This window comes from Urocitellus parryii, chromosome 4 (assembly GCF_045843805.1).
Source record: "Urocitellus parryii isolate mUroPar1 chromosome 4, mUroPar1.hap1, whole genome shotgun sequence".
In the NCBI taxonomy this organism is placed as follows: domain Eukaryota; kingdom Metazoa; phylum Chordata; class Mammalia; order Rodentia; family Sciuridae; genus Urocitellus; species Urocitellus parryii.
This window is the reverse complement of record NC_135534.1, coordinates 42,983,372-42,998,289: the sequence shown is the minus strand read 5'-3', so window position 1 is coordinate 42,998,289 and position 14,918 is coordinate 42,983,372. Positions and strand designations below refer to the sequence as shown.

The 14,918-nt window shown below is 39.1% G+C and overlaps 1 protein-coding gene across 4 annotated transcripts in view; it reads left to right on the top strand.

Moving 5' to 3' along the window:
* Window positions 1-14,918, top strand: part of Nell1 (neural EGFL like 1) — an 826,302-nt gene that overhangs the window by 393,194 nt on the left and 418,190 nt on the right. The window lies entirely within an intron of this gene.

The following is a 14,918-nucleotide window of genomic DNA, read 5'->3' as shown; positions in this document are numbered from 1 at the left end:
CGGCAAACTGATCTCTAGGCAGAATCGTCCATCTCTAAGCTCTCATATGTTTTCATTCCACTCAAGCCAGACTTCTGTACTCTTTCTTCTGGTGTGAGTGGTGCTCTCCTGCCTGTCAGATCCACCCTTAGCATTGCTTCCAGAATGATTATTTTAAATATACATCAGTGATCATATCATTCATTAGCTTAAAATTTTAATAATTCTTTATTATTTCATGCATTCATGACACAAAAATGAACTAAGCCATCAGGAATAACTCTTCTCAACAGATGTACAAATTCATTTATGCTTATGAATGAAATAAAAAAGTGTATTTAATCAACTACCTGCAAAAAATAATTACTACCCATAAGCAGCTTGTTCTCAGAATAAAATCAAGTTCTTAGCATGACGTTCAAGCCCTGTATTGAACTGAGCTGGACTCACCTTCCTGATGTTCTGGTGAGTTCTGGTTCCTGGCACTACCTTTCTATTGAGTGATACCACATTTATAGGTGGGGCTATTTTCATCCCTGTGTATTTCCCCTGGTAACTTCTCCACCACAACCCTGAGGGATTTCCTTCCTGTCATCTTTTGTGACAGCTTGCATCCTCTGTGCTCTTTCCTGTTTGCTCCTTGCCTTCTTGTGACTTTTCTTTGCATGTTTCCTCCAAAGTGCCTTCACATGTCCATGTCCTTGGTTCATGTGTGTGTCTCCTCCTGTGTGCTATGGAAGGCATGGCCAACCCTCCATCATCTCTGCAATCCTCACCCAACATTATTCCTGGCCAGCTGAGCTCCTGAGAGTAAAGTGAGCCTCCAGGGATCCAACTGGAGCCCAGGTCAGCACTTTCACCCTCAGGAATTCATAGTGAAAACACCTACTCCAGCCATGCCCTATCCAAGACAGTAGAGTAGCACTTGAAAAGATGAGTAGCATGACTAACTGTGCTCTTTACAGAGCCCTGGTTGTACCACTTGATGAGTTACTAGCAGGTGCTTCCAAGGGATAGATGTTTCAGGAGGAGGAGTCTGTCATCATTTGGACTCTGGACCCATTTATTCCCTCCAGATTTTTTTCCTTAGTAAATGTTTTAGAACAACATTTAGTAATAAATACCTCCAAGTTCCACGTCTCTACCTTCTCTCTCTCTCCCTCTCCCTCTCCCTCTCCCTCTCCCTCTCCCTCTCCCTCTCCCCCTCCCCCTGCGCCATGTGTGTTGTCGGCAGTACATTTATACTTTCTTTGTAATTCTCAGCTCTATCTCTGGATTAAATGTAAACATCCATCTAAAAAGAAAGATTTCAACATTTTTTTAGCCACTAGGAAATGATTTTATCATTATTATAATATCATGGACATTTTAAATTTATTTTTCCCCCCAAATCTAGCACCTTTACCTAAGGTAGGCTGATCCATTCATCTTTGTTATCCACCTTTTATTTATTCAAGACTCTTCTCTTGGTGTTGCCATTCTTAAAGAAGGTTAGTTCTTTCCACAATTTGTAGGGCAAAGACATTAAACAACACATATGCACGCACTCCAAACAGATCAACGGTCAGTCTTGCCATCGTGTAATCCAAGCAATAGCAGCTGGTCTCAAGAGGGTGAAAAGAAAAGCTAGTTAGCATGAGCAGGAGGTGGCAGTCCTGCTGACAGTGACAGGGAGCTGCAGGCTGGGGAGCAAGAGGATGGCTGTCTCGTTTGTGAAGGGGCATGGGTGGCTCAGTGACCAAGCTGGAGAAAGCACTGATGGGCAAGGGCACGAGCTTGAGGAGACAATGGCTTGCACTTCATCTCCAAAGCTGGATGAAGAGGTGAGAAGCCCTGTCTGCCTGTCAAGAGTGGCTGCCTTGGAACCAAAGAAGTGAGAAGGTGAGAAGGAGCCACTCAAAATGCTCATTGGGGCCTAAGACACTGTGAGAGGAGGCTTCCTGTGTGTTATAGGCGTTGCATCTTCAGACAGCCTCAGATGGAAAGCCTATGTTCAGAAATATTAAGTAACTTTCCAAGCATAATGCAAATAGATAGCAAAGCAGGGGTCAGGACTAACATATCATCTGCTTTTCTCTCTAGCTATGTGACATTGAGCTACTTGGAGCATACCTGCTATCATCTTCCCCAAGAAAGAAGGAATACGGGCCTGGGTTTGGTCCCTGTTTTATTTTTAAACACCTTTACTGAGAAACAACCCACATACTATAGAGTTTACCTATGTAAAGTGTAAAAATTGATGGTTTTTAGCATTTTATTTTGTAAGCTACTAAAATATGTGTATTTATAAAAGCATAAAATTTGCTATTTTTAAACATTTTCAAATTTATTTTTTCTAAACAGTTATATATGACAGCAGAATGCTCTTTGTTTCATTGTGCACAAATAGAGCAAATTTTTAACTTCTCTGGTTGTATATGAGGTAGGGTTACACCATTTGTGCAATCATACATGTACCTAGGGTAATGATGTTCATCTCATTTTCTCTTTCCTATCCCCATTATCCCTCCTTTCTCTCATCTTTGCCCAATCCAAAGTTCCTCTCCTTATCCTATGCCCCGCCCCCCTTATAGATTAGCATCTACTTATAAGAGAAAAAATTTGGTCAAGGTTTTGGGGATTGGCTTACTTTGCTTAGCATGATATTCTCCAATTCCATCAATTTACCTGCAAATTCCATAATTTTATTCTCTTTTATTGCTAGGTAATATTCCATTATGTATATATACCACAGATTCTTTATCCATTCATTTATTTAAGGGCATCTAGATTGGTTCCACAGTTTGGCTATTGTGAATTGTACTGCTGTAAACATTGATGTGGCTGTGTCCCTGTAGTATGCTGTTTTTAAGTCCTTTGGGTATAGACCAACGAGTGGGATAGCTGGGTCAAAGGGTTCATTTTAGTGGTGGTAACGGCAGTCACAGTGTTCTGCAATCATCTTCACTGTTTCCCAAACCTTTTCATTGGTGTCAACAAAAATTCTGTACCCAATAAGCAACATGAATTTATTTTGCATTTTCTTAACAATCATATACTGATTTTTAAGGATCACCTAAAATACTTTACAGGTTTCGTACCAGGGTTCATGAATTCAGTTAGACAGGTAAGCATTTGAAGTTGGGAATAAGGTTGATTTCAGTTCAAGAGGCTTACTTTATCTAAGGAATCTCTGTACAAGGAAACACATGAAGAAGCAGCTCATTTACTGAGTACTCAGCTGATCATCATTTATCATGTGGGTTCTAGAAGATGGGAATGGTTTCATACAGGTTGTGTTCAATAACTACCTGCTCATAGGTCTATAAGTTTGTGTAATTCAGAGTCTGGTGTTTAATCACTGGTTAATTAGATGCTGCACCGAATCAAATCTAAACCTCCAACACAAATCATTTATTTTTAAAAGACTAAAGCCTATACACTTTATTTTAACTGCTCTGCAAAAGTGGTGAATGAAAAATTTGACCCAGTGACTATAGGAACTTGCCATTTAATTAACAAAGAAAGAAGAAAGCTAAAGTGGCATTGTAGAGAGGTAGAAAAGAATTGATGCCAAGGGTTTTAATTTCCCAGAATCACCTTCTAGTTAATTTTTGTGCCCCCATAAGATAAAGATGTTAGTAATATCTATATGGTACTAGTAAAGATAAAAGGAATCAATTACATATGCAGAGTATTTAAACCTATGCTTGGCACAGAATAGTTATTAATAAAGATTATTCACAACCAGAGATGAAGATGCAGGTGGCTTGTTGGTGACGTGGCACCCTTCCATTCTCATTCACTCCAAATTGACTTTCTTCTGTCTTTGTAAAGTGAAATAGTAGCCCTCTCATGGAATCAAAGAAATAAAGAAAGACCAGAAATGTTTTGTTAAAGCATCCTTCTTGCTTTCTCAAGGCCTAAAACAACAACCATCCCCAGTAAGTCCTTCTCCTTTTCATTGGTGTTACTGCCATGGATTAGGGCAGTCTTCCAACTTCTCTTGAAATTCCTTTCCCAATTTGCAGTCCCACCAGCAATGTACAAGAGTACCCTTTTTTCCACATCCTCACCAGCACTTGTTGTTGTTTGACTTCATAGTGGCTGCCAATCTTACTGGAGTGAGATGGTATCTTAGGGTGGATTTGATTTGCATTTCTCTGACTGCTAGAGATGGTGAGCATTTTTTCATGTACTTGTTGATTGATTGTATATCCTCCTCTGAGAAGTGTCTGTTCAGGTCCTTGGCCCATTTGTTGATTGGGTTATTTGTTATCTTATTGTCTAATTTTTTGAGTTCTTTGTATACTCTGGATATTAGGGCTCTATCTGAAGTGTGAGGAGTAAAAATTTGTTCCCAGGATGTAGGCTCCCTATTTACCTCTCTTATTGTTTCTCTTGCTGAGAAAAAACTTTTTAGTTTAAGTAAGTCCCATTTGTTGATTCTTGTTGTTAACTCTTGTGCTATGGGTGTCCTATTAAGGAATTTGGAGCCTGACCCCACAATATGTAGATCGGAGCCAACTTTTTCTTCTATCAGACGCAGAGTCTCTGATTTGATATCAAGCTCCTTGATCCATTTTGAGTTAACTTTTGTGCATGGCGAGAGAAAGGGATTCAGTTTCATTTTGTTGCATATGGATTTCCAGTTTTCCCAGCACCATTTGTTGAAGATGTTATCCTTCCTCCATTGCATGCTTTTAGCCCCTTTATCAAATATAAGATAGTTGTAACTTTGTGGATTAGTCTCTGTGTCCTCTATTCTATACCATTGGTCCACCCGCCTGTTTTGGTACCAGTACCATGCTGTTTTGGTCACTATTGATCTGTAATATAGTTTGAAATCTGGTATCGCTATACTGTCTGATTCACACTTCCTGAAAGCTGGGAATGGAACCACCATTTGACCCTGCTATTGCCCTTCTCGGACTATTCCCTGAAGACCTTAAAAGAGCATGCTACAGGGATGCTGCCACATCGATGTTCATAGCAGCACAATTCACAATAGCTAGACTGTGGAACCAACCCAGATGCCCTTCAATAGATGAATGGATAAAAAAAAATGTGGCATCTATACACAATGGGGTACTATGCAGCAGTAAAAAATGACAAAATCATAGAATTTGCAGGGAAATGGATGGCACTAGAGCAGATTATGCTTAGTGAAGCTAGTCAATCCCTAAAAAACAAATACCAAATGTCGTCTTTGATATAATGAGAGCAACTATGAACAGAGAGGGAAGAAGAGCAGGAAGAAAAGATTAACATTAAACAGAGACATGAGATGGGAGGGAAAGGGAGAGAAAAGGGAAATTGCATGGAAATGAAGGGAGACCCTCATTGCTATACAAAATTACATATAAGAGGTTGTGAGGGGAATGGGAAAATAAACAAGGAGAGAAATGAATTACAGTAGATGGGGTAGAGAGAGAAGATGGGAGGGGAGGGGAGGGGGGATATTAGGGGATAGGAAAGGTAGCAGAATACAACAATTACTAATTGGGCATTATGTAAAATTGTGGATGTGTAACCGACGTGATTCTGCAATCTGCATTTGGGGTAAAATTGGGAGTTCATAACCCACTTCAATCTAATGTATGAAATATGATATGTCAAGAGCTTTGTAATGTTGTGAACAACCAATAAAACTTAAAAAAAGAAAAAAATAAAAAATAAAAAAATAAAAGTCAATTAAATGTGTAAAAAAAAAAAAAAAAGAAATTCCTTTCCCAATTGTAGGGAAGGTAGAAGATCCCTGTAGCTTTTACATTTCCAGGGTGTTCTTTGATTATTCCAATGGATTCACAATGCATCAGGAAACACGAGCCCTTGGGAAGTGTTGGTTTTGTTGGTACCCACAGCTGAGTTCACACACTGATGGATCTAGGTAGGCTGAGACACACACAGCCTGAGGCCATGGCTGTACTGGTTGCCCTTCACACCATGTGTTTCTTTCCTTACAGACTCTTAGCATCACTTATGGATTTGCTGAAGGTCAGAAGTACCAGGGTGGGAGGAAAGTGATGGGGAGTATTTTATGATGCTTTCCCAACTTGAGCTAGAAATTGGTATGCTGTGATTCCCGATGGCACAAAACAATGTCTTTATTTATGACAGTGATTCTAAATTGTGCTCAGCAGGAAAAAAAAAATCTTAGCCTGAATTTCCAAATATCTGACATAACTATGCATGGACAATACTTTAAAATATTAGCAACTCAACAATCTAACTTAAACATTATGGTGTTTTTAACTCTATCTAAGATGCCTTCTTTATTGTTCATGATATGACCAAAAGGTTATTGGAGTTTTTTTTTTTTAAGAGAGAGTGAGAGAGGAGAGAGAGAGAGAGAGAGAGAGAGAGAGAGAGAGAGAGAGAGAGAGAGAGAGAGAGAGAGAATTTTTTTTAATATTTATTTTTTAGTTCTCGGCGGACACAACATCTTTGTTGGTATGTGGTGCTGAGGATTGAACCCGGGCTGCACGCATGCCAGGCGAGCGCGCTACCGCTTGAGCCACATCCCCAGCCCCGGTTATTGGAGTCTTTAATCTGAAAATATTTCATCTGGGAGCTAATGTTTGACACATATCTTAGAGGATGATATAAAATTTTGTCTACTGCCCTAGGGCACTGAGAAACATAAAGGTTGTGGTATGAGTCAGCGCAGGCTTTTATAACAAAATACCATAGACTTAGTGGTGTAAAACACACACACACACACACACAATTTTGTTTTCTCAATGTTCTGAAGTTTGGAAGTCTGAGACTCAGGTGGCAGCATAGTCAGATTCTGTGTAGGTTCTGTTCCTTGGCTTGCAGAAAGCCCCTTTTTCCTGTGTGTGCATATGAAAGAGAGCAAGAACAAATTCTGTATGCTTGGCACAGAATAGTTATTAATAAAGATTATTCACAACCAGAGATAAAGATGCAATAATTATAAAAGCAATAATTCATATCATGAGGACCCAACCTCTTGGTCTCATTCAACCCAAATCATCTCCCCAAATCTTAAGACTTCAACATGTGAATCTGGCAGGGGCACGTTCAAAGCGTGGAAGGGGACACAATTCAGTCCATAGCAATTATCTAAGCATCTCCTTAAGTTGTCTTATTTATCATCTTCTCCTTCCTTCCCTTTGTTTTTTCCCTGCCTTTCCTCCTGTTTCCCCCCTCCCTTGCTCTTTATCATTTCTTCTATTCTCTCTATCTATATCCCTATCTCTATCCATCTCTGTCCATCTACAACTTCCATGGCAGCATGCTTAAGACAGATATTTTGGGTGGAATTGAATAGGCAGATATGTTTTACCCAGCATGAAATGTTTAGAGAAACACTAGACTCAATACTTAAAAAATTAACTCTGGAATTTTCAGATTGCCTAGAAAGATGAGAGAGGTAGCTCATATTTCATGAAAGGTAATACTATGGGTGAAGAGCACAGGCTCTGGAGCAAACTGCCTGAGTTCATTTCTTGGCAGTCCAGGCCCAATTCCTATGTGAGCTTGCACAATTTATTGTACATTCCTGTGTCTCTAATTCCTCATCTGTAAAGTGAAAGGTCATTCTAATCTTTTCCTTATAGAGTTGTATTAAATATGTTAACACATATAAATTCCTTAAAACCATGCCTGGTGTGTAGTAAGTAGTATATGAGCAATGCCTCTTGCTACTCTTTTCTGGCAATATTGGATTGGAGTTCCAGCTTTCCACAGTCCACCCTTTGCTTACTGATTTGCAATCACTGAGGTTGTCATTTTCCATTTATTATAAGGAAGACCTTATTTCTTTGTGAAAGGGACATATATATGTATGGAATATCTCTCTATATATTTCATTGGCTTCCATAGGCATTTGGTTTATATTCCTAGAATCTATAGCTCTTTGACTTTTCTTCCCTTCATTTAGGAAGAAGATTATAATTATAGAAAAATATAAAACATTGGATAAACACTAATTCCAAAATTAGAATATCTTGATTCTGTTTCCAGTGCAATGATTATCTAGGTACCTTTGGGCATGTTAGAGTTTTTCTCTTGGGCTGTATTTTCGCATTTGAAGAAAAAGACAATCCACATTTTGTCTGCCTCACTGGGGTTTTTTAAAAGTTAAGCAGAAAATTCTAGGTTCACAACAAAATTGAAGGCCCAGAGATTGCCCATATGCCCCTCCCCTGACCCATGCTTTATTTATTATCAACATCCCCCACCAGGAGACACATTTGTAACAACCAATGAGCCTATTTTGACACATCATAATCACCTAAAGTCCTTTGTTTACATCAGGGCTCATTCTTACTTTTAGGTATTCTATTAGTTTGGACAAATACATAATGGGATTTATGTATTATTTTAGATAGTAGCAAACAGCAATTTCATCACCCTAAAAATTCAGTGGATTTTTATAAGGTCAAGTTAGAGATCATCACATAGGTTCAAACTTAAAAAAAAATATCCAGTATGATAAATGCAAAATAGGCATAGTTCTGATACATCAACCAACTGGCCACAACTGCTGTTGTTATAGTCCTTGATCTCTGCAAAGTCAGAAGACTAACCTGGTAAAATTGTTTTGTAGGTTGTCTTACTAGTCCCTTGAGAACTTGTGTGCTTTTATGTGGATATAAGTTTGCTTGTCCTAGTTGCTCTTAGTATTCTGGAGAGATGCCAATTCATTTGACATAGAGACAATATAAAGACTCAGGTCACCCTAATAGTATTTTCTAGGACCCATGTCTTGAGAAAGACATCCGAAACATTTTTAGGCTCCTCACACAAGGAGAGAGTAACCTAAGAGAAACAGTTCCAAAAGTAAACTTGTATGATGAGTAAACAGAAATACTGAATGTGTCAAGATCATTAGGACCTGTCTCTTGTCCAAATCCCTCATGTTATAGAGGGGAACACCAAGGTCTAGAGAAGGAAAGTGACTTGCCTAGTACCACAGTTAATAGGAAAAGCAAGAAAGGACAGGGAGCTGGCTTAGTGGCAGAGTACTTGCCTAACATGAATGATGACCTGGGTTCAATGCCCATCACTGGGGACAGGAAGGTGACAGGCAACAAAAATGGAACATGACTCTTAAATGTCAAACCAATATTCTTGGTCCAACAAAGTGGAACAAATATTCTCCTTGGAGTTGCATGGACCTAGGGTGAAATCCTAGATCCTCGGTATGTAGTATCTGGTGTCAAAATCTATGGTGGTGGGTAGAAATGAGATGAGATGCACACCATCCTTAATTTAAATCATGGATCGGTAAATATTGGTTTTCTTTTCCCCACTGTTTTCCTTTTAAAATTTACACAGGGAATGAGACATGGCTTTATTCATTCATTCATTCTCTTCCTGGATCTAACCCTTCCTGGTCTATTTCTAGAACATTCTTACAAAATAAGTCTGGATAGCTTACGTTATTAAGATCATGTTTTGCATCTATTTCTATTTGCTGGCCAGACCCTGGACTCTAATTCAATCTTCTGTTTACCATCCAGACCCTGCATTCTAATTCAATAACAATGATGGCTGGAGTTTGTCTGCATTTGTTTTCAACTCACATGCAGATGGAGGCTGGTGGTATGTAGAAAACCATTATGCCACATCAAGTTTCATTTTAAAGTCCATAAGTTTACCTTTTGAAAATGAAAAAAAAAGCTGCTTCTCCAGCTGGGAACATAAATCATGTACTTTTTATTACCTCAAAAGACCACCAGAAGATGAGCTCTAATGTTCCAAAGGTGACAAGCAATTTATATGAATGAATCACAATTTAAGTCCCATTATACTTGAACTGATAGATATTGCAATAAGGTTTGTGGATGTTTCTTTAACAATATTGGATAGTAATATAAAACAGCCAGGCCTCTTGGTTACTAATTTCTGATCCTATAGAAGGTACTCAGTAGTGTTCAGCAACGGAAGTAGAGGCTGTATCAAACTGTGTGTTCCAGCTGGAAGCAGAAGGCATCCACCAGTTTTGGGGTCTTGGGTCACTGGAGCTTAAAGTGTGAAAATGTTAGAATTTGATTTAAAAGAACCAAGGAAGCAGGGATGCACGGGGCAGTGTTGCCATTTTAACAGAGTGTAAAAACCAGAACAAATGTCATTGCACGTAGGCACCGATTTTGGAGAGCTGTCTGTCTCCACACATCTCTGAAGCTCAGAGAAATCGAACACAGTCATAGTGTTGAAATGTTACGAAGTGTTAAAACTGAGACCATGAAAATAATGCCAACTTCGGAGTCCAACAACTTGACTCCAGATCCAGGCTGTTATGCTGACTGATTCTGTGCCTTGGGAAAGTGATCTAATAATCCTGTGCTTTACTTTAATCATAATGGTATGTGGATCCCTACCTCCTAGAGTAATCAAGAATAAGTGGAAGGACAGGGTGCTCCCTGTAGAGTACCTAATGTGGTGTCTTGATATGTAAAAACAAGACATAGAATGTTTACCAAGTGCCAGGGGAATTTCCAGCTTTATCCTATGAGGCATGTACTATGTAGCCTTATTTTTTTTTTTTTCAGCATAGTAGCACCCTGTACCCAAAGAGGTGCTTTTTATATCCATCCACAGATAGCCATTTAAATGGTTCTTCCCAGAAAAGCTGTCCAGGCTGATTCAGACTTCCGACTTGATCCTGGCTTGAATATGTTCAACATTCACTCTGAGATTCAGCCTCAGGCTTGGCCTCCTTGCTTTGGGGTGACTCTCACATTTGGAGAGACCATTGCTTCAAAGGATTACTTTAGGCAGTGCACCACCCGGACAAAGGCCAGACCACACTGCAGGCCTGTGGTTAGAGTCCTCAGTGTGTTGGGTGTACTCATTTTCACTCTCTAAATGTTGGTTCATTCTTTCAATAGGGAGTTATGATTTTTGTTCTGTTCTATTTTATAATTATTCATTACCTTTCAGAGCCTTTTGTTTTTCCTTGAATATAAAAGCAAAATTTGTCCTCAGCTCATTCTAAAAATCTCAGTTGTGTGTTATTTCTTGAGATTGTTTTCTCAGGATATCCCAGCTCTCTGAAGATGGTAATTCTGTTTTGATTCTCTTTATAATCAGATTTCCTTTTGAAGCACTCTTGAGTCCTATTGAAACTCTCTGCTAGGTTATGTCTTTCCCTGAGGTTGGGGAGATGATTTTTAATTCGGCAAGCTTGTCACCTTCCCATGCCCCATCCAAATCCCGAAGTCATAGAAGTTGTGAATTCTATTCTTTCTTCCATCATTTCATCTCAAGAGACTCAGCTGGATGAACTCACTCTACTCCCCGCACCCCACCATTTATCTCAAGGTAGTTTATGTATGTGTTGGTTACAGGACGGGTAAGTAATAAAGGTTAAGTTTGTAGTAGTTTAATTTTCTGGGGGTACATTTTTCAGCTTTTTGGATTTATGTTGTTGCTGTGTTTTTCTATACTAAGTAATTATAAGACTTGCATGAGCCAAAATTACAAACAGTATGAACTGAGAACAGAAGCCTACTCTTAAGATATATCTGCAGAACAGCAGGGATGTATGGCCGTGGGGTCCTGGAGGACTTGTAAAGAGCAAGAATTGGATTAAATCAATGTGAGAAATCCTGACTGGAGTTTTCTAACCGTCCCCTTGTCTGTTGGAAATATTTTTAATTCAAAGCATTAAAGACATTTGAAACAGAGAGATAGCTTGGACTGTTTGGTTAAAATAAGAATATTAAGTCAAGTCACTCCTTCAAAGCCACATGACGTGGAGATCTCCCAGAAGTTGCAGGGTGGCCTAAGGGAAATGAGCCAGAAGATTCCTCTGGGAGGAGTTGACCAGGGTCTATGAAAGGGAAACATTCATTATAGTGAGCAGCCTGGTTGTCAGCTGTGGCCCAGGGTGAAGACTGAATTTCCTCTAAGGCAAGTCCAGGCTAGTTTCTCATCTTAAAGAATGGCTGGGCATCCCAGAAGAGTGAGCTGGACTTCAGCATGACTGTGTCTCTGTGAGTAAAATACCAACGTAATTTAGCCTTCAGCTTGCCCTGCTCCAATCAATTTTCTTCACTACAGCTATAGTGATATTTTAAAAGCAGAAATTGGATGGTGTCACTACCTTGATTAAAGTCTGAGTTCCTTCCCATGGCCCACAAGGCCTGGCGGGATCTGGCCTAAGCTTACCTTTCCAGATTCATTTCAGGTAGATGATGCTTCTTCTTGTAACTAAGTCTTCTCAGGCTTTCTTCTCTGGAATGTTTTTTTTCTTTCCTGTTTTTCTGTTTCACTTCTATCTCAGGTCTCAGAGGAAGCACTGCTTCCTTAGAGAACCCTTCTCTGACCTCTTTGAGGAGGTCGAATCCCCTTGTTAAGAGATTTCCCATCCTTGGTGCAATGATGACAGGTTTTACTCAGGGTCGGGCTAGGCTGTGAGGTGCAGGATGTCATTGTGTTCCTCACACCAGGTCAGGGATTTGTAGGTGGCTGATTAGTGCTCTTTGAAATTCAGGAGTTTTCTTCCTTTCCTAATTTAACAGAGACAAAACTTCAGCCACTAGAATATCACATCTGGATTTCCACCCTCATTCTCTCTCTCTCTCTTTTTTTTTTAATTGATTTTATTATTTTTTAAAAATACACGACAACAGAGGAATGCATTACAATTCTTATTACACATATAGAGCACAATTTTTTGGATCTTTGTATGTAAAGTATGTTCACACCAATTTATGCCATTATACATGTACTTTGTTTTTTTTTTTGCATTACAATTCTTAATGCACATATATACCTCAATTTTTCATATCTCTGTATATAAGGCATGTTGACAACCAATTCAAGTCTTCATACATGTACTTTGTATAATGATGACCATCATATTCCACCATCTTGCTAATCCCCTGCCCCCTCTCTTTCCCTCCCACCCCTCTTCCCTATCTAGAATTAATCTAATCCTCCCGTGATCTCCCTCCCTACCCCATTATGAGTCACCCCCTTTATATCAGAGAAAACATTCATTTTACTCAGCATTAAAAAAGAACAAAATCATGGCATTTGCAGGTAAATGGATGGCATTGGACAGGATGATAATGCTAAGTGAAGTTAGCCAATCCCCCCAAAAACAAATGCCCACCCTCATTATCTACCTGGTGAATCCCTGTTTGTGTTTTAAGATCAAACTTCACAGTCCTTTTCTTTGAGATTCTTTTCACAGTTGTCCTCTGTGCTAGTCAAGGGAGTCTTGGTGGCTTAAACCAACCAGGACATCCATCTAGGTCATGCAGCATGGTCATCATGCTTATCTGGTGGCCTGCTTCTCATTCAGGGACCCAGGCTGAAAGAGTCTCCATCTCTGTGCTTCCATGAAACAAGACCCTGTGCTAAGCCATAAGCTGGCTCTATCTTTTCTCCTAGAAATGATGCACTTTCATTCATATTTTATGATCAGACATACAGCCAGGTTTAAATGAGAAGAGGATGGGGAAGTACAGTGGTACTATGTGTGAAGAAGTAGGAAAACTGGTAATATTTGATGAATAACACTATGCCACCAAACATTTTCCATGTCTTCCCTTGGTGTTCTCAAGTTGTCACTTTCATGAATTCATTCCTCCACACTCCTTTAATCATACCAAAGACCTTATAATCAACAATAGTAACATCACTTTTAGAATCTTAAAGGGAAGCACATTACTCTACTAAGAAGCAACTCTGAGATGGAGACCGGCACACAGAAAGCTGGTGACTGCCTGAGTTATTTCATTAATTTCTAGTGTTTTGTTCTTATAATATGGTTATGGGAATCTTGTTAACTGTGGATCCTCTCCTTGGACCTCAATTACCCAGCAATAACTTTTATTTATAGGCCGACAGGTCTTTAGCACAAAAAAAGAATATGATGTTATTCTAGGGTGTTTTATTAGGAAATAAATCAACCTACTTTTCTTTAAAAATAAGTAGAAAAATGGGTTTTCTAGTGACTCAGAGTAGCCATATTTATTCTTGGCTTCTGCACATTAAGGGCATTAGGATATCAGTGATCAACTTAATGGAAACACTGTGTTTAACTAGTTATCATTTTCAAGGTGATGTCATGAAATAAATCTTGATGAATAAGAGGTCAACTTCTGAGTTCAAATTTCAGGTCCAGTATGTTTAAATGGGATGACTTTTTGTCAGAGATTTAACTTCTCTGAATCTGTTGTCTAGACTTTTTATTTATTTATTTTTACTGGGGATTGAACCCAAGGGCACTTAACCACTGAGTCACATCCCTAGTCCTTTTTTATATTTTATCTAGAGACAGGGTCTTGCTGAGTTGCTTAGGGCCTTGGTAAGTTGTTGAGTCTAGTTTTGAAATCCATGCTCCTTTTTCAGCCTCCTTAGCCACTGGGATTACAGGCATGTGCCTCTGTGTCTCCACTTTAAAATGGGGGGAGGGGTGTTTGTACTTTGTTCTTGAACTGCATATGAATCAAATTAGGTAATTCCTTTAAAGATACAAAGCATTTTGTCTGCCTCACTGAATTTTAAGCATTAAGTTCAGAACTGACTCTTAGGACAAAGTGATGAGGTATTGGGGGCTTGGAATAGTTAAATGCAAGTCATTAGCCACTAACAATCAGAACCAGAGCTAGAGACTATATTTTCTATCTTGGATTCCCATGCTGCACTCAAATCCCTACCTCTCTTACACCATCAACTATAAGCAGCTTGAGTAAGATGAACATACATCAATTTTTAAAAACCCAATCTATAGAAGAGGCCAAACTCTGTACTTATGGGTAGAGGTTATTTTAATCCACACCATGATCTTTTATGAGAAAGCAGAAGATGATCTGACCTCCCTTCCAAAAAGAATAATATATTTTGTTGAATCAGCCCATTATTCTATCACATGGGAGAGATCTCCAGGTCAAGAGATGAAAGACATTAATTTGCATGAGACAACAGCTGCTGTCCGTAATATCCACAATACAACACAAGAGAAACTGGCT